Source organism: Columba livia, chromosome 5 (genome assembly GCF_036013475.1).
Source record: "Columba livia isolate bColLiv1 breed racing homer chromosome 5, bColLiv1.pat.W.v2, whole genome shotgun sequence".
NCBI lineage: Eukaryota > Metazoa > Chordata > Aves > Columbiformes > Columbidae > Columba > Columba livia.
The window spans coordinates 22960598-22980149 of record NC_088606.1 but is presented as its reverse complement, the minus strand read 5'-3'; the positions used below and the strand labels follow the sequence as shown (position 1 = coordinate 22980149).

General features: G+C 38.0%; 1 protein-coding gene across 31 annotated transcripts in view; it reads left to right on the top strand.

Moving 5' to 3' along the window:
* NRXN3 (neurexin 3) overlaps positions 1 to 19552 on the top strand; it is a 1033016-nt gene that overhangs the window by 875934 nt on the left and 137530 nt on the right. The gene's annotated exons all lie outside the window — the stretch shown is intronic.

Below are 19552 nucleotides of genomic sequence, written 5' to 3'. Positions count from 1 at the left end.
CTATAGCATCCACCTGGATCTGAAAACACATGATGGATATAAAGAAGAAACAACTTTTTATTAAGAATTTCTGGTCAGACCATGGATAGAACACAAAACCCTGTATAAGTGTTGAGGAAGCTAGAAGTGAAGATGAAAAATTAGGAATAAATTATATGCTCAAGTTGTTTTTGCTTTACTTTAGGGATGAGAAGAAGCAGAAGTTCCAGCACTATAGTAAAAAGTTCTGAATAGACAGATCAGATTGGACAAGAGTCCTGGTGTTTTCTATGTTTATTTTTCCATCCTTTCCACCCGAAAAGACGTTGTTTGTAACACCTACTATGTTTACCACAGGCAGCAACAGTCAATGGATAAAGACAGGCAGGATAATGATTGATCTGTGAAATGGCTCATTTTGTTAACTAAATTACAGGTTGTGCTGTGGACAGAGACAGCTGGCAGGCAGTTTTGCCCAAGCACCAGCCCTCACAGAAACTGAAATATGTACTTACCTTTCATTAGTGCACACGGTATCATTATCACCATTGCCATCGCGACAAATGTGATTATTATATGTGTCCCCTGAGAACAGCTGCAGACAGAATGGGTGGACAGAGCAGTAAAACAAGCTACCCTGCTATCAGGAACTGTTCAGCCTGCAAACAAACCTGCAAATATTTCAGTAAGAGGTCAGACAATTCTTGCATGAAGTTTGCAGTTGCCTAGAATTCTCCCATTCTGGGATCTCTGAGCACAGAGAATCACAGGATGTCAGGGATTAGAAGGGACCTCAAAAGATCATCTAGTCCAATCCCCCTGCCAGAGCAGGATCACTTAGATGAGGTTGCACAGAAATGTGTCCAGGCAGGTTTTGAATGTCTCCAGAGCAGGAGACTCCACAACCCCCCTGGGCAGCCTGTTCCAGTGCTCTGTCACCCGCACTGAGAAGAAGTTTCTTCTCAAATGTAAGTGGAACCTCTTGTGTTCCAGTTTGAACCCATTACCCCCTTGTCTTACTATTGATTGTCACTGAGCAGAGCCTGGCTCCATCCCCGTGACACTCACTCTTTATATATTTATAAACATTAATGAGCAGGCTACAGTCATTTAATAAACACATTGTTCTCATTTTAAAGAAAAATAAATTTGGGGAAAAATGCTATTACACTTCAGGCAAGTTAAACAGCAAGTCACTTCCAGCATAAGGGGTAGGATTAAGATCTTCTGACCTGCAGCTCTCCAATTCATTTATTAAACCATGATTTCCTTCACAAAAACAGGTGACTTGCTGTTTCACAAACACTGGAGTAAATGCTCTACCAGCTGTCCACCTTTACCGGTGAGCAGCGGTGTGCTACCAGTGTTTTCAGGAATGGATCCAATGAGAATCATCACTTAAACTGTAATAAATCCTGTGAGCAAGAGTGATGTGATGCTTACAAAAAGACAGCATGAGGGAAGCTGTTTACTCATCTCACTATTTAAGTTAATACTTTTCTCTAATAACTGTGAAGGGTAAAGGAGCGTCTTTTCAGTGCATTTTGGATGAGGTAGGTGGGCCTAATTTTGAAAAATCAGGCTGAGCATTTACTGCTTATAAAAACAGTAATATAATAAAATGTGATAAATATAATAAAATATCATAAAAATCCATTATGAAAGCTTGTAAGAAGTGCCCCTATATGTAGAATGCTGATTTTGAATGCAGAAATGCTGTCAGCCCATTCCAGAAGGGCATTTCTAGACTAGTAACCTTTACGAAGCCAACACAAGGAGAAGAAGGAATTCCCTGTTTAGACTCTTGCAAAAGTTTATTTCTAAGCATTATCAGCTCATTGTATACCCTGGAGCACAAGAGTCTTCATTCTTGATTTCTTGAAAAGAAAACTGCGTCCCTAGAAACTTTTGTTATCCGTATGAATGTTAACTCCTAATGCAATGGTCTTAATAACATTTGGTAGGAAGTATGTGCCTAGATTATGATTGAGCATTGTGTTAAATAATGAATTGATATCTTAGATTCATTAGCTGTCTGTTAATCGGAAAAGATGAGTCAAAGTGCTTGACTTACCTTCTCAGTTTTGTGCATTATTCTGTATTCTGTATTCAGCCTGCCCAGCATTAAAAACTGGTTGCTCTGAACCCATGAGCCTTGTGGTGATGTTTAAGCTAACCGAAAGGTCCCTTTTGTCATGCTGCTTTGCTGTTCTGTTTCTATATCTTATTTTCCATTTAACAGTAAAATTAATGAAGTGAAAAACAATACTCATCCTCAGAGTTTAGCAGTTACCTTAATTAAAAAGAAAATATTTAACATGACATCATTAAGATCAGCATGCCCAAATGTAATCAACTGTAACTTTGAAAAACCTTTTGAAAATATTTAATTTGGCACTCAGGAAAGTTGCTGATCTAACAGTCCAGGAAACTCAGCTCTGATTGCAAGCACTGTACCTTTAGTAACATGAGTCATTGCATCTGTTCTCTTTTTCAGCTAGAGGCACTGTACTAACAGTAGTATTTTGGTACATGGTGTTGATGCTTTTGTGTACATGGTGTTGATGTGACACTGCCTCCTCCTTTATTTCCCCCATTTTTCCTTTTCATAGTTTTATGAGAGGCTCTTCAGGAAGGAGAAATGCAGATCATTGTTCGACAAAAAGCAGTATGATCTTCTATAACTTAAAAGTGACATAGACAAATGGGGCTGCAGAATGTTTTGATCAAAATTGATCTTCACAGCAAGGAAAGTACACATAAACCCGTAGTCAAAAGATGGAAATGTTCTGAGGTTTTAGTGCTATTGTGGCTTACATAATTTCTGGAAAGTGACTGATCTGGATATACTATGGCTGTTTGAGTTGGACAGATAAAAGCTCATCATTTTGAAAATGAATAGTGGAAATCTTTGATTTGTTTTCAGTTGGCAAATGTGGCAGGGTTAAGTGCAGGTTCCATTTGTGTGTCAATACAATGATAGAGAAGTGGCTTTTGCAAATAAACCACAGGTAAATCTCAGAAAATAATGCAGTATACCCAATCCTCAACTGCTGACAGGGTTAAAAAGATTCAGAGGGTCAATTTAAAGCAACAGTTTTCAAGCCAAATGTGTTTTTAGATAAACGTCACTGAAGTCAAAGGAATGGTGCCAGGATTAAACAATGCCTTTCTCTTCTAGTTAGCAGTTGAACTCAATCCACACAGGTAATAAAAGAAGATCACGGTTCTTTTGTAACTGTTTGGTAGTTTCCAGCAAACGAGTTAGAGTCTCAGCCCAGTTGATAATGGTTGGAAAATTCGAAATCCTCAGAAACCATTCTGCTTTAGTATGCATTAAGAATAATTTGGAGCTCTTTACTGGCCCTTTCTCGTGAAATCCTGAGAAGAGAATGGGTTGTAGGGTTTGAATCCCACTCCTTTTCCTTGAAGTCCGCCCAGAAGGTTCCTCAGGTAGTGAGGATGGCATGTAGGAGTCTTCATTGCTGGTTTTGCTTGTTCCATGTTCCATGTTGGATGTTTAAAAAAAAAAAAAAAAAAAAAGTACTGTATCTTACACATCTATAAAATTATCCAGAATTATGGGGAGACACTTGGTGCTTCACAGGAGACACTTGGCACAGCTCCTCTATCACTTTAATCCAGATCAAGACATAGCTCCTGGTTTATTGATTTCCCTCATCAGTTCTTTCTTTTCTTTTGTAAATACAGCTATTGATTGCTATTAACTGTTCTCAGAAAAACAATAAAGGCTCTTTCATGCTTTCATCCTACTTCAGATCATTCTGTTGGTGAAGTGTTTGCTTGAAAAGAGGGCGAAGCTTAAATGTTCTCTATTTGAAATCACCTACCTTATTTAACAAAGAAAGAAAGAAATGTAGTCCTGAAGGCTGTGAAAAGTGCATACATCTAATACCACCTTGAAGGCTGCAGAGCTCTTAACCACTGACTGTGATACTGAAGCCACTATGTTAAGGTGGCACCTTTATGTGTTTAACATGTGGTATTAAAAACAAAATAACCCCCAAACGATCCAAGACTCTGCCACTTGAAAGAAGAAAGTGCATCATAGTAAAAGTGAATTGATAAATACATTTTTAAAAGCACCAAAACACCATGAGATGCGAGTAACTTTACCTGAAGAAATCATATTCAAATAGTTTTCTCCTTTTGCATTGTTGTAGTTATGGCAGACAAAAATGTTGGGTTCTAGCAGAAAACTGTATGAAACTGTTAACCCAACTTAATCTATGAAGAATTAATATCACATTTGAAGTGTGGCCCGGCTTTCTATTCCAGGCAGCCCTTATTTGCACTACCAACAAATTTGAGCAAACTCCAGAATGAAACGTATTCAACAAACTTTCCCTTGCCACCACGTAGCACATGCTTCAATGTCAACAAGAGTCCTTATTAGAAGGATGGCAATGTTATCTCCTGTGATAGTAATTCTTCTTAGTGGTCTCTTGAGATAACACTGCCCAAAGTTTGGCAGTCAGATTAAGGATAGCCAGCCTTTTTAGCACTAGCCACTACTGCACCAAGTAAATACTTTGTACTAAAAAAGATCATCATGATGTGTCTTTTTTGAGACAATAGTAGAGCCCACTAGTTACCAGTTCAAAGTGGTTATGCTCTGCATGTAATTCCAGTTTGAGAAACCCATATATTTCATTATGAGGGAAAGGTAAAAATAAATAAACATAACAAGGCCATTTTTTGACTGGACATATTTTTAGAGCTTAAACGTTTTCCACTGAAACTAACTTTTGCTGCTTTTTTTAGAAAATCATGTGTTCAGATAAAATAAATATCTCAATCTTAGGCTTATAAATGGTAAGAACATTTTCACTTTATCTCATTTTGTCATCTTTTCTGCCTCCTTTTTTTTCTTTGAAGGAAAAGGGGAGATGAAAATGAAGACCAAGTGGAAGAATAAGTAACATGCCTAAAAATTCAAAAGTTCTAACAATATTTGAGTAATGAAATGAAACCACTGTAATTTTTTAATTAATTTTTTAAACTGAAAAGTTTAAAAGCCTGTATAACGCTTATTCTTTGACATCTTTAATGTTTTTCTTTCAAAACACAGCTGAAATGTTAAATGAGCTGTTGTGCTCCCTGAAGCGTTCTGGCTGTTCATTGATGGTCTCCTTTCATGTGCTGGAACAGTTCTTGGTTACTGTATGAAGCTTGATGGTGAGAAGCTGTACAAACTCTTCTGAAACTTTCAAAGCCCTGATGTAGGAATTTGCTGTGAATTCAGGCTGTCATTTGTACCTATCTATTTAGGGAAACTGTAATTATGTTAACTTGTGTTACAGTGTGAAAAAAGACCGTCATAGTATCATGATACAGAACCACAATCTGCTTGTTTTATCCAGCCTTAAAGCTGTAGTATAGGTTATCTCTGCATGTGGGTTGGTGTTACTTGAATTTCCTGGAGCTTTGTGTCATGTCCTGCATTCTCCTTTGGTACAAGAGCATGACTGATGTTTAGTGGATCAGCATAAACTTCTTAATATTATTAATTCCCCAAAAACTGTATCCATTTCCTGAAGGAGAATCTTCAATTATTAATATTGTGATGACGTACAAAGCAATTTGAAGATACTGATATTTATTTAGAGGAGGAGTGAGATTCCACAGAGATGAACAGGAACCTTGTAAAAAACAGACACATTCTATTTTGTTGTATTTTCTCCTTTCCTGGTCATTTTCCTGCTGTAATATGGGAAAACCAGGAATTCAAGATAGCTACAAACACATCCCACATCCATACACATACTGTCTGTTTTGTTTTGTTGGTACTGTTTTCTTTATACTGTAGCTTGACAAGGCTGTGTCACTGGCATTGTACACCAATTTGCAGAATAATCTTTTGGATCTTGAAGATGCATGGTGTCCTCAGGTGAAAACCAGTGCTCTAAGAAGTAAATGACTCTGTTTTCACTATGATATAATTTCTGATGTATTTCTTTTTAAACTGGCAGCATTAAAGTTTCTACTGAGCTGGCTGGTAGTTACCCTTTAAAAAGTTCTTGAAGGTCATAGTCTGTCCATAGCACAGATATAGCAGAGACATTGGAAGGATGTGGCTACTAACTCTTTTACGCTATCATGCATGGACATAGGCAGGCTGATCAGTAAGGTTGAGAAAGCAAGTAATTTTTAATTATCCATTTAATATTTGCTTATCAAGAGTGTCAACTAAAACCAGCTCCTCTTTTGATGTAAACATTCAGAAAATCTTAAGTGTCTAGTAAAATCATTCTGTGATTTTACTAGATTTCAGAGAAGCCTCTTCCTGTTACAATGTAGTTTGGGTCTTCTAAAATGAAGAGGATGAAAAATGCCAAGAGAAATGAAACAGGGAATCCACCGGGGAGAAGAAACAAGTCCAAACTCTGATATGACAAGAAGAATCATGTGAGAAGAAAGATTATCCAGGATTAGTGTTAAAACTGTTCAGGAGAAAAAAAGGTCACAACAAGGTTTTAACCCCACAGGAACCTAGACCACATCTAGCACAACGGATTAAGACCTTGGCTTCAGTGGCAGCAGTGGCTGAATGACTTTATGATGTACAGGGCATCCTGTTACTCACTCAGACCTGGGGTGTCTTACTCCTACCTGCCTTCCCATTGAAGCTGTAGTGAGAGTCTCGCTCTAGGGACAGCTGTTGATCTCCATCACCTTATTCTTCTTTGTATCTCACCAATGAAAGTGCCCAAATGACCATTTTCTAAAACACTTAGCTATCCAGGTTGTAGTAAGGTTTTCAAGGAACAAGCAGTATTCATAGTGTTTTATGAGATGTTCACTCAGGCCAACCTCACAAACTGACTGGCTGCTGTCTGGATGCATCTGCTGGAATCATTACTGACTTTAGCCCTTTTCCAGCTAAGACTTCTTGGCTGCCTCTTTGCAGGCAGACATGAAAGGAAAGCAGTAGGAATTGAGGTGGGATCCTGGAGATCTGGTTAAGGTGTAGAGGTGCAGAAATTAGTAAGGTGATCAACAGTTCAATCTGTCAGACTGGCTTGCTAGCCTGCATGCTGCTTTGGTTTTAATTCCTTTTATCGGTAGACTGCTATATCTGCCTTTCAAGCCCAAACTCCTGTGCCTTATGGTGCCAATACTGGCCTCGACCTGCATGAAGAACAGCTGTAAACAACAGCTGTAATAGCTGACCACAGACATCCAACACCCTTATCTCTTTTTCATTTGTATTTCGCATAATAAACCTGTTACAATTTAATTGACTATCCCAATCAACTAGTCAGGGGGATGGACTCTGTAGGAAGGAAAAAAGCTAGGGAGTTGGGGCTATGGTTGTATCATTGCAAAAAAGATAAGGCACAGCTTATTCTTATTTCCCTAAACAAAATGGCATTCTTCAAAATCTGATTTCTAAATACTATGATATTTTGTGCTGAACATACAGTATCAAGCTAAATCCTTTTTCAGATCTAGATCCTCTGTAGAGCTTTGTCCTGAATACAAATGTCAGGGTTTGACCTATTAATTTCAACAGCATGCTGACAAAATGATGAATGAGAGGAACTCCATTCTTGTATTTGGGTAATATTTACTGAGTGTCACAGAGTGCTGGACAAAGGCAAGAAAATTTTTCCTTCCAGTATGTAAGCACAAACGGTGTAGTTCAAATGACAACAGTCCTGTAGCTCTGAGTTCCATTGGCTATTTCAGTTTACTCACAAAAACTCTGTCCAGATCAAGGAATAGGTTGCTTCTGTACTGGTCTTACCTCCCACACCCTGAGCTGCCTTTACTCCGGTGCTCCTAATGGTAGCTACAATGATTTATGGACAGAGGATTGTCTGTAAAGGTGGTCCTTTGTCTCTTCCTGAAGGCCTGGTGAAACATAGCTTCTTTCCACAGAAGATAATGTAAATGAGTGGCCATATGGAGGGGGAAGGTGAATCAAGGAGTGTGTCGTCATGCTTAATTCACTTGTGTTTCTCTCCCACTGATTTCAAAGTGTTAGAGAATCCAGAAGACCCTCATTATCTAAGGGCAGCTGGGACTGCAATAGGATTAGGCTCTTAGCATAGTCCAAAGAAAGCAGTTTCCTTTGGTATATTGGTTGTCCTTTCACATCTCATAACTTTTTTTCCTAGAAGGTACGGAAGAGAAGGTATCAGAAAAAGGTACAGAAACTGAAATTGTGACATTAATCTTCTCCTTACTCTCTACTGCTTCTCACATGTACAATGCCAAAAATTAGTCTTGGAAGTACTTCAGCTTTCTGTATGACATCCCTTCCCAAAATCAAGTTTCAGTTTGAAATCACAAGGTCTGATCTAACTAACATGGAACAAACTTGGCAAGGATTTCTGGCTATACCACTTTGCCAGGCAGCTTTACAGTAAGCAAATTCCACAGCACAAAACAAATACACAAATAGCCAAGTCGTAACTTTTTCCTAGTGGTCCATATTGATTCAGTAAAATTAGCATCTTTTCTCTGTAGGAAAATTCAGCCTTGGTGTAAAGTACTGTTTATAACAAGGTGCAGATGCAGCTTTTTCACTTTCAGTGAAGATGAATGTAAAAATGACTTTGGGATTAGAGGGGCCAAATGCCACTCTGTGGGTAGAGGTGCTCAGATCGAATGGGCACCACGAAACACTAGACAGAGATCCCTCAACAGTGGATCATAGGAAAACATGCATTGAGCTGTATATAAAGGCTGTCAAGAAAAATTGGAGGATTCTATGTGAATTTATTTAGTAGTTAGTGCGTACTATGGGTGTATAAAACATGAAAATTTGAAATGTTCTTTGACAGCAAGATCAAGGTAATGTAAATGACAAGATACTGACCTAAGAATTAAAGATCTTCTTAATTTTTTGCTCGGTTCCTGTATCTTCTCTTGATTTCTGTAAAATTTAGTCAAGTCATTTCTCTTTGTCTCTGCGTTCCAAGATCCACATGTTGGAAAATATGGCCTCCTTGGTGACTTGTGTGTGTTCAAAAGCACCATGTGCTTCTCTTATTCCACTGTTCCTTACCAAGTAGTGCTCTGTCATAGAAAATAAAAAAATCTGCAGAGAAATTATTTAGGATAATTAGGGTATTTTCATTAGCAATATAAGTTTCCTATTCTGCAATGCTCAGGTACTGTTCTGTATTTTCTACTCTCATTCACAATCTTAGGAAAGGTTGATTCAGAATTGGAAAAGCCATCTACTGGAGTCCAGCCGCATCTCAAAAGCCCCATTACACTTGCTTTTAAAAAAATCTGCAGTTTAAATAAAACAAGCTTTGAAAAGCTAGAAATAAACTTACTGAATCCAGGCACTCTTTGTGTTCACATATACTCATACTTCCCTCATTATTTTGTCTTATTGGAAAGGCCTATTGAACCTCAGCTCAAAACTCTTATTCATCTGGTAAAGACAACTACTTTGTTTACAATATGCTGTTGATATATACAGTTCATGAAATCTATTTAGAAGATTTCAAAAGGAACATTGACCCTGGGTACATGAAATTCTATTGGAATTCCATGAGAAAACCACACTGAAAAAGGAAAATATAGTAGTATGTAGTGCTTAGTCGTATAGTACCTCTGAACATATATTTTTGGAACACGCTGAAACCCTGCAACACTGCTTATGATTAAGGGTCGAAGAGAGTTTACAAACAAATATAGTTACGCAAAACTAAGTTTAAAAGGACTAATTTTTTCCAATGCCTCTTCAGCCCTTGCACTTTTATATCTACTGTGCTTGGGATAATTGGATGGTGGCAAGCTGATATTTGTGATCACCTTCCCTGTCAGACAGCAGTGTCCTTTTCTAATGCCATCTTCTTGATAAGTGCTCACGCTTCTGAGGGTTACGGGTTGAGACGGACAGCCCTGGTTGCTGTTGCAGAGTGATATATGCTGTGCCTTCAGCCCACAGACATCTCACAATTGTACCAATGCTCTTGATAAGGAAGCCTAGTAGTTAAAGTACATAGTTTATTCCACGCTGCCTGTGTCAGATCTTTGATGCCATATTTTGTGTAACTGCCACTTTAGCTTCTGTCAACATAAATTGTTGGCAATGTTACCCAGTGGATTAAAACTCCAAGGAAGACTTTGGGAGGTGGATGGACATATTTTCTCCTGGAAGATAGCTGCTTTTGAGCAAGTTGCTTTTTCTTGTACCCTACTAAAATCTGACTTACTACTACAGTAATTTTGTTATTGAGTGGATGTGACATTTTAGCAGCTGGTCACATTGTCATCTGAAGAATGAAATACACGGCAGCACTTAGACACAGATAGGTATAGGCCTGCTTTTAAGCACCCAAATTTTGTAATGCCGTATGTGTGCAGCAGCTTCAGATGCTTTGAGTTTAAAATGCAGTACACAGTACATGCTGGCTCAGTCCTTTAGGACAATAGCAGCCGTCACCATTCAGAATGGTTCCTGCTTCTGCCCTAGTCCAAAATCATGTGGTGTCATTTCACAAAACTTTCCAGGATATAATATTAATATTTTCAAAAGACACTAACAGAATGTTTAATCCTAATTATAGTTGGAGTTTGCACTGTCAGATAGGGCAGGCTTTAATGATGCATATTGTAAGCTGGGGGAACAAAGTAACTATCTGCATAATGTATTTTCTAGTGAGGCAATGGACAGGTATTGCTTTCTTGATTTGTTTTGCATTCTGTTTCCCTAGGAAATGCACCTTTTCAGCATGCTGCTAATTTCTGTTTTTTTACTTGCGTTATGATATCTCTACATGAGAGGGATTAACAGCCTCATGGCTGGAGCTTCACCAGCTGTGTAACAACATTTTTTTCCCACAAATTGTATGGCTTAAACACACCTGCATGTATTTCTTGTAACATTTTACCACCTGACAATACACTGGCAGTGTACTGGTGCTTTCATAGGTCATGGGAAGAAAAGTTTTAATTGGGCAAACAGTCCTAGGCACTGCATAGCACAGCAACAAGCCTCCCTTTTAAGACCACTGAATATCACTGATTACTAGGCTTTGCTCAGCAGGTGTCAGATTTAAGTAAGAACAACTAGACATGCCACAGTGTTCCCCAGATTTTGAGGAAATGGATTTAGGGTGAGCTTAGTACAAACATTGTCATGGTAATGATGATACCATAGATTAGGATACTCTGCTTGATGTTAATTATTTGTACTGCAACTACATCTGGAGGCCCAACTGGATATCAGGGCTCCACTGTAGTAGATAATATACAAATATACTGTTTGATAAGCCTGTGGCTTCATAATACAAAAAGACAAAATTGAGGGAGAGAAACAGAAGTGCCTTGTTCAAGGTGCAGCAGAGCAGCAGTAAAAGCAGAAAATAAATATTTTCTGTCTTTCAACCATCTACCGTAACTAGACCTCATTTCCTCTATGAGTGAGTGATGTTAAAAAAGGTCTCAAATTGTACTGATGGCATCACTTTACACGAAATACAGAAACGTCTGGTGCCAAATTAATTCCTAAGTGTAATTCTGTTGATATTGTATATTAATGTTGCCTAAAATCCTGCAGTGATACATAAAGCTCTTATCAGGTGCAGAGTATCTGAGCTGAAAAAAACAAGCAGCTTCTCTATCTCATATATGCTCTTCTTTGGCCAAAATATATTATGTGTTAGCCAGTACTTAATTAATCACTCTTGACCCTGGTAGAGCTGTCACAGAATTGGGCTTCTTGTCCATTTTTTGCTTTGTCTTCAGGATAGTTTTGTTTGTAAAAGGAACTTTTATTATGCAAAAGGCAAAGATTGAAAGAGGGAAAGACAAAGGAAGAGAAGAAGATAAGGTAAAAGTGAACAAGAGAACTGCAAGTTCATATCCCACTGGTAACTCACTATTTCTGTGACATTGCAAGGGTGTTTGGTCAAAAAACATGTCAAGAACAGGAAAGAATAAGATCTACTTTAGTGGTACTGCATTGCTGTGCTACAATTTCTTGTAGTACAGGCCACTAAAAAAATATGATCTAATAGTCTGTGTCCCACATAAGCAGTCAATTGGCAACAAGTGAAGGGCAGTTTGGAAAGTTTGGTAAGCTCTTAACAAGGAAATTTGTATATGTCTTACTTGAACTAAGTAATGTGATGTGTCTCAAAACAGAGAATAGAAGTAATCTTTCAATAGAAGGGACACTCCTAGGGAGCACTCTTGAATAAGACTGTTGTTGGTGGTGAATAAGTCTCAAATGTGAGCCCTTGTGGTAAGATTGTGGCCACAAGATATGGTGTGGTCTTTGAACATAAAAACCAAAGTGGTTGTGTAATTTCTGTAAACTGAAGTTAAAAATTTCTGGTGTCTACATTTGAAGAAAAGTGCAGGATGTTTCAAAAAAGTACTGCTTTGAAACTGGGTGCATGTTTTTGAAACACCCTGTATTAGTAAACCAAGGGAGGTTCAGGGCCATGGGCAAGATTAAATGAAGGATTGGAAAACTTGCTTTCAAGTGAGAAACTCAGAGAGCTGAGCGGTAAAGCTGGAGGGAGAGTTTGCAGTCACAGAAAGATGAAGCTGAAACCATTTTCTTGCTCTGAGGCAGGACTAATACAGCAGCCTGGCTGTGCCAGGTGTTTATCTAAACTACCCTTTCTAAACCTTCAATGAAAAAGATTAGATTCTCATTAATCTTTGTCGATTTCAGTGTTTCACCACTTTACAAAATGAATAAGAATCACTGAAGACCTTCAAGAAGACGTTAACTTGATCACAGTCTTACATGCCATTTATAGAAATATGGCACTAGATGGTTTTTCAATACAGGAAGTAAAAGTTAAAAGAAATGGTAGTGATCTGCTGGTAAGGAACTGCTGAGCAGGAGGTTCTGTTAACATTGTTGCATTCAATGGCTCTTGATTGACTTTCCTCCCATTAATTAGTTTATTTTTGAATGTATCTTAGGCATCCAAAACATCCTTTGACAGTGAGTTGCATGATTCAGTTATGTACTGTCTCAAAAGGTACTTTCTTTGCTTAAACTTTTTAATCTGATTATTTTACTTCATATTCGTAATTCTCTGAGTTATAAAAAAGTAGTGCTGAATTATCTCTATTTTTTACCATTTTATATATACAGTTTCAAGTGTGGTACTTTTTTGGACCTTTTATATCTCCTCTTATTCTTTTTGAAACAGCCTGTACATATCTGTGTACTTTTTTAAAGAATTAAAGTCAAAGGTGCACCATTAACGTATAACTTTTGCACACTGTTCCTTTTTGTTATAATTCTTGACATTCTACTTGCCTTTTTGACCATGTTCAACAACTGGGCCAATATCACCAAACAAGCAACTGCAGTGACTCTGAGGCTTCTTTCCTCAGCTGCAAATGTTCAAATTACAAATAAGTGTTGTTCTAAAATATATCCTATAGTTAAAAAACTAATCAATTCAGCCAAGATATATAGCCTCATATAAAATTTTAGAGGAGACTAGATTAAAACAATTGTCCTTTTTAGCCTTATAAATTATGTATCTGTGAGAATTGCTTCTTTTAAAAACCATGGCCCCAAGAGGTAATAATTTCTATTTATTTTGTCCTCTATGTGTATCATTCTCTCTGATAAACAGGTTTGTACCTGACATTTAGTAGATTTGGTTCAGCACCTTGAAGAAGAAGTAACAAGCAGTGTATAACAACAAATGATCCACTGCTCCTCATAATAGCCCTCAAAAATCGGACAAAATTAGCTGGCCTATGTACTTCTTTTCACCTTCATAACATTTTGTTTGTTTGTTTTTTTCAAGATAACTGTAAAGTGTTGAAACCCTAAATAAAAGCTTCCAAGTTATGTGAGAATCAGTGCCTGTCATTTCCTTAAGAACATTTGCTGCTTTTGTTATTGTATTTGCCAGGGTGGCTGTAATGGTTCTTGAGTCTGCTGTCCCTGCTGTCATTATTTGGGTAAAGGAAGATTTTGTCCACTAAACGCTCCCTTTACCCAACTCTAGAGTTTTATGTATACTGAATTCTGATTTTGGAGTTACTTCCCAGTGGTATTAAAAATGGCATTAAATATGAACAGACAGATTGGAGTAGGAGTAACTACCTTATACTCTGTGCTGAATACAGGTTCTAATATTTTTCCTTCTTAAATCCATTGATATACATATATTGGAAAGGCCTGTCCAGCCATGCATTTAGTTCTAGTAGCAGCTCAGAAGGGTCCTCTAAGCAAAATGCTGGTTTTTACTATTTTTCTAATCAGTAAAGGACTTTCTGAGTTTCTGTTTACAGTGAAAGTTCACATAAAGTGAATTGATACAGTAATTAATGAATGTGTCCTCTGTGGAACATCCACCTCTACCTTCAGTTCTCCTGGATATCTCTCTATATTTAGCACTGTTGCACAAAGTCCCCCAAACCACAGGAAGTGAGTGATCTGACAGCTGAACTAACATCCAGAATCAAGTTTGAGGAAAACAAAAATAAAAATTCCAAAGACAGAGAAATAAAAGTTCGGTCTCTTTTTAAAAACATTGGTTGAAAGTCTGAGGAGCCTAATTAGAAGGAAGCCATTCCAGGAAGAGCAGCGCTTGGGGTTGTAAGAAAACATTTTCCTGACTTTAAAGAGTAGCAGTTGAAGTGTATGTGTGTGGCATTTGTGGAAAAAGAAAGAAGTTTACAGAACCTTCCTACAGGACAAAATGAAGTGTTGTATTACTGAAATAGCTTGTATCACTTTCAGATAAGAGCAGCAAAATCAGCAGTGATCATCAGGCAGCAGTAACCAGGAACAGTGTCTGCCAGGTTGTGTTGATGTCTAGTCATGTTGGAACCAGCCTGGGTGGGAGGAGGAGACAGTCTGCACAGTAGTGACTATTAAAAAATGATGAAGTAAAAAGAGTGTGAGAAAACAGTTACCCTGGGATTCTAGTTGGATTTCAGTTACATTTTATAAATGCCTCTTTTTTTCCTTTTACATTTACTTTCAGGAAAAGAAACAAAACAATGTAAAGGTACTGGAATAAACTCTGCTTCCCCCTGCATCAGTAGGAATCAAGTTTCTTCAACAGAAGAACATTGCTATTGATTCATATTGATGCAGCTGAGAGTAGGATTTGTCCTATTGCCTGGAGTTCTCTCTCTAGGTTTTTGAAATGAAATGCTTTTTGCTATATACTTTCAGTCCAAAAGATTTGAATTTTACATTAAGAAAAATAAGACACAAAAATAAAGCTGTTCTCAGAGCACAGAGTGCATGTGGCTGTTCACGTATGTGTCCTCTCTAACAAACTCATATTGCTCACCTTACAAAATCACTGCCACCCCAGTTTGAATTTCTTTCCACATGGTCTGCTACAGAAAGACAGATGCCTTTAAAATGTAAAGGCACAGCACTGAGAAAGCAAAGGCCTGACAATTTGCATGCAGACAGGCTTTAGTTCTCCTTGAGTGAAGGGAAACAAAAGAAATAAAATACTTGCATAAACATCAGACCTCAGAAATGATCCTGAGGTCCCTCCAGAGGAAAGGAATGGGGTTTGGAAAAGCTGAAAATAGAAACTAAGAACATCTTAGGACATGCTCCTCTTGAATTTTAGTTGCTGTCAGGGCTGAAAGAGTTGGGATTGACAGGATATCATCAATGTTTAAATAAAATATATTTGGATTTACAGGACTTGTAGAGCTTGGAAAGAGAGGTGGCTAACACCCATCTGTCACAGATGAAGAATCTGTTTCACAGAAAAGTAAAATAAAAACTTGCCAAAAGTGAAATAATACTTAAGGGTGAGCAATAGATTTCAGATCCCCTGATCCAGGCTGTAGCTGAGCCCTGATATAGTTTAATAATGTTCAAAATGTTTTGGTAACAGTGCATGTTACAAGAAACTGTTGCCAGAAGCCTGTGGAAGGACACGGTATGCGATAGAGAGGTAAAGGTGAGGCCTTCTACATTCTTTCTAGTACTTTGCTTTTTGTTCATATAATTTATCTGCAACTATTCTATTATGTGATCATAATTATTTGCCTGAAGTCTTAAAGACGTCATGGCAGAAGTTTATCTCCAGAAGGACTGGAAGTGAGGGAATGACAGGGTGGCATTTGAGGGCAGCAATTTTATGGGACAAATCAGCAAAAGATAAATTCTTGAGGAACTTTAAAAACCTTTTTGGTACATCAACCTTACATAAAGAAGGGAAGAAGTAAAATACAGATTGAATGCTGAGTTCACTTCATTATTTACATATAAAATGGTTCTCAGTTTTCCAATATGCAGTGCCAGCACTTGATGTCACTTGGAGGTTTAAAAACATTAATTAATGGTCATCTTTCATGGAAAGTGTTTGGGTCAGCCCAGTGAATACTGATGCAGAGAGAAAAAAATGTACACTGCCTTTTAAAATTCTCTTGAGCCGTTTTAGAGCATGTAACTTGCGTACTCTGTGTGGCTCTGTATTTAGCTTTTCTCTTGCTGTATGGTTAGGATTATTTTTTCTGTAGCTACAAAATAAGTGTTACAGATAGCGCCTCAAAGATAAGTCTGTCTTTGTCGCATTCTTACTGGCCCAGTTAATACCTGTGTTTGGTAATGTGGAAAGAAAATCTACTAGCTAAATGTATTGGGAAAAGAATGAAAGGTCACGTCCATCATGAAGTGTTAAAGTTTAATGGTAAAGCTTGTCTTTCGGATTTAGAAGGGAGGTAGGTCTTGGTGAAAGCTGCTTTTAATGAGGTATTGTAGTGTAGGGAACTGGAATTGAAGAGATCTTGAAAATAAATCCTGGATTTTCCTCTGGTATCCATGGGCACTGTCAGTTTTTGGTTTGGTTTGGTTTTGCTTTGCTGTACTTTTCTTTTTTTTTCTATTTTTTTTATTTTTTTATTATTTAACTTTTTTTTTTTTTTTGTCTGCCAGAAATGCATAAAGTAATTGTTGCTTTTTTCGTAGCATCTGGTGCCCTGGAGATATATAATACCATGAATAAACTATGTTTGGAATTCCATGTGTGCAGTTTGGCTTCGATAACTGTGCTTTTGGTAAATTGTGTTTTAGCCTGGTAATTAGAATGGAACCATTTTTTATTACAAGCTCCTACTCAGTCCTACTCAGTATCAATATGTGGAATAAGGTGGTGCTGCTGCAAAACTCGCGTTAGAGTCGCAGGTAGCACTGCCCATGGGGGAGCAGAAGAGAGCTGGAGCAGGCCTTCAGTCAGGCCTGTGATCTTTTTCTAGACAAATTCTTTGCATTTTGCAGTTGCAATGAAGTGTTACATTGCTTTTAAAAGGGCTGTATTCTCTCATCTATGGGAAGGGGCGGCAATCTGCTTGGGATGGGGAGGGCACCAGTTTGCTTGTTTCCCTCTTCCCTCCATCACACTAAAGGCCACTGGCGGTTTGCAGTCCTCTGCTTCCAGAATCTTATCTCTTTCCCAGTTTGCCCTCTTATCCTTGGGTTATCACTGGCTCTTTAAATGGGGTTTTTCCTTCAGGCCTGGGGTAAGGGAATAACAAAAGGTACTATCTCCTATTCCTCAAAGGAGACATCAGAAACATTTTCTCCTTCTGCAGGGAAGATTAGCTAAACTTCCCATCATCCTTTTCCCCACTTGCAAGTTTTTATCTCTGCCTTGTTAAGCCTGTAGGGCTTGAAGGTATGCAGCTTTCACTCTGCTGAATAACTCTTGAACATTTCTCTTCTGTAGTGGTAGAGATCTGTTCCATTAGACAAGGTGCAGCTCTTCAGCTTACCTGCTCACATTATGCCTTCACCAAGGTGGACTCTTCTCGGACTGGCCAAGAGTTTGCAAAAGAAGGTTGATGTATTGATGGTAATTGAAAAGCTGTATGTAAGGTTGTCTGGGAGGCTGATTATAAGGCAGCACCTTGCAAAACAACATGGAGTCAGTAGCCAGGTCGCTGGGTCAGCAGACATTCTTTGAGTCTTTGAGCAAAAATTAATCACTTGTTCTTTGCAAATTGTTATGCAGATAAAAATAATTATATGGTTGCCAGCAAAAGATTCACTAAAGTAGTTTTGGGACATAACTAACTTCATATGTCAAAGAAGTGGTAGAGCCATGCCAGCAATGTTTTTACCTGAAATAAATCTGTTTGCTGAAAACTCCCTCATTTTTGGAGTAGCATGAGAGAAAAAAGATTGATTCTTTTCAAATGGTTTCTGAGTTCATGCCTCTGGTGGGAGCAGCAATCCACTTACCCCATGTTCCGGGGAAAAAAAGATTATTAATATCTTGAAGGGAAGTTCATCCGAAGCATAGCAGAGTGAATGTATGTGAGGCTGTTGCTATCCAGCATACATTTAGCAGAGTCTAAGGCTTACCATTATAACAAGAGAAAAAACAGGGTCCTTACCGTAACAGTGCTGAACTGGAAGCAGTCAAAGCACAGTCCAAATTTTTTAGTGACCTCTTCAGCCGCAGGACTGTTTGTTTTCCTTTCCTAATAACAGCATTGTAGTCTGAGGACTAAGGAAGATACTGTCAAGAAAAAAAGTCAAAAAAAAGAGCAGTATTGAAGATATAAAGAACTTATGATGAGTATTTTGTTATGAGTAAACTTTGAAATACAAGGTAAAATAAGAATCAGAAAAAGTCTTTGATAGAAACTGGAAGACATAGGGTTTTAAAGGAAAAGGTCTGTTGATAGCAGGAGACAGGAGTAAATCCAGGACAGGAATCTGAGTTTGCCATCAAGTACAAGAGAAGAGGTTTCTTTCTTATTGCTGAGATTTGCTAACCTGAATGCAGTGAAGTCAGTCAGCATAAGAGCCCTGAAGGATGGAGTCCTCTGCCTACCCAACAGATATGCCACGTAATAACAGTAACAAAATTTCTTCTGCCCGTTTAGAGTACTTCAGGTTTGTTTCAAAGAGGTTATATTTGGATATGAGATGGCCATACTTTCTGTTGTTGTTTCTTCTTTGATTTTTCTGTTGAGACAGTTAACAAAGTTATTGCCAATTTTATAGTATGAATGGCTAGCAAATGTATTGGCTTCCTATGTGATACATTTTAGTTCTACCTGTCTGCAACAGATTTGGATCCATGTGGTACACCTAATATGCCTTCATAAACATTGACACCAGCATGCTGTGCCTTTCCTTGAGGGCTTGAAGGTATATTCCTGTTAATTGTATATTGTACAATGACGGGAATTTCTGGCACTGTTTAAATCACTAGTATTAAATGTGTATATCTAATCTGAATATACTCTGGGTGTATATTTTACAGCTTAAGGTCACCGAATATGGTCGTTACTTGGAACTACATACGGGCAGATGCAGGAGGAAGTGTTATGGTTCATACAATTGGTTTTGCCTGGACTGCCCTTTCAGTCAGTGGCTGATAAAACATTATGGAGGACTGCTTTATTGGTAAAGCACTGCTTGGGGTGTGATGTAGAAAAGTAAAAGACTGTGGCCATTCCTGTCTATTGAAAGTCTGGAAGGTTTTCCATTTGGTTTAAGAGCAATTAGCTTCCCTCAGGTGGTCAAAGTCAGATAATTACATTTTTGCTCAGTTCTAATTCCATCCATGCCAGATAATTACAGTTTTGCTCAGTTTTAATTTTATCCATC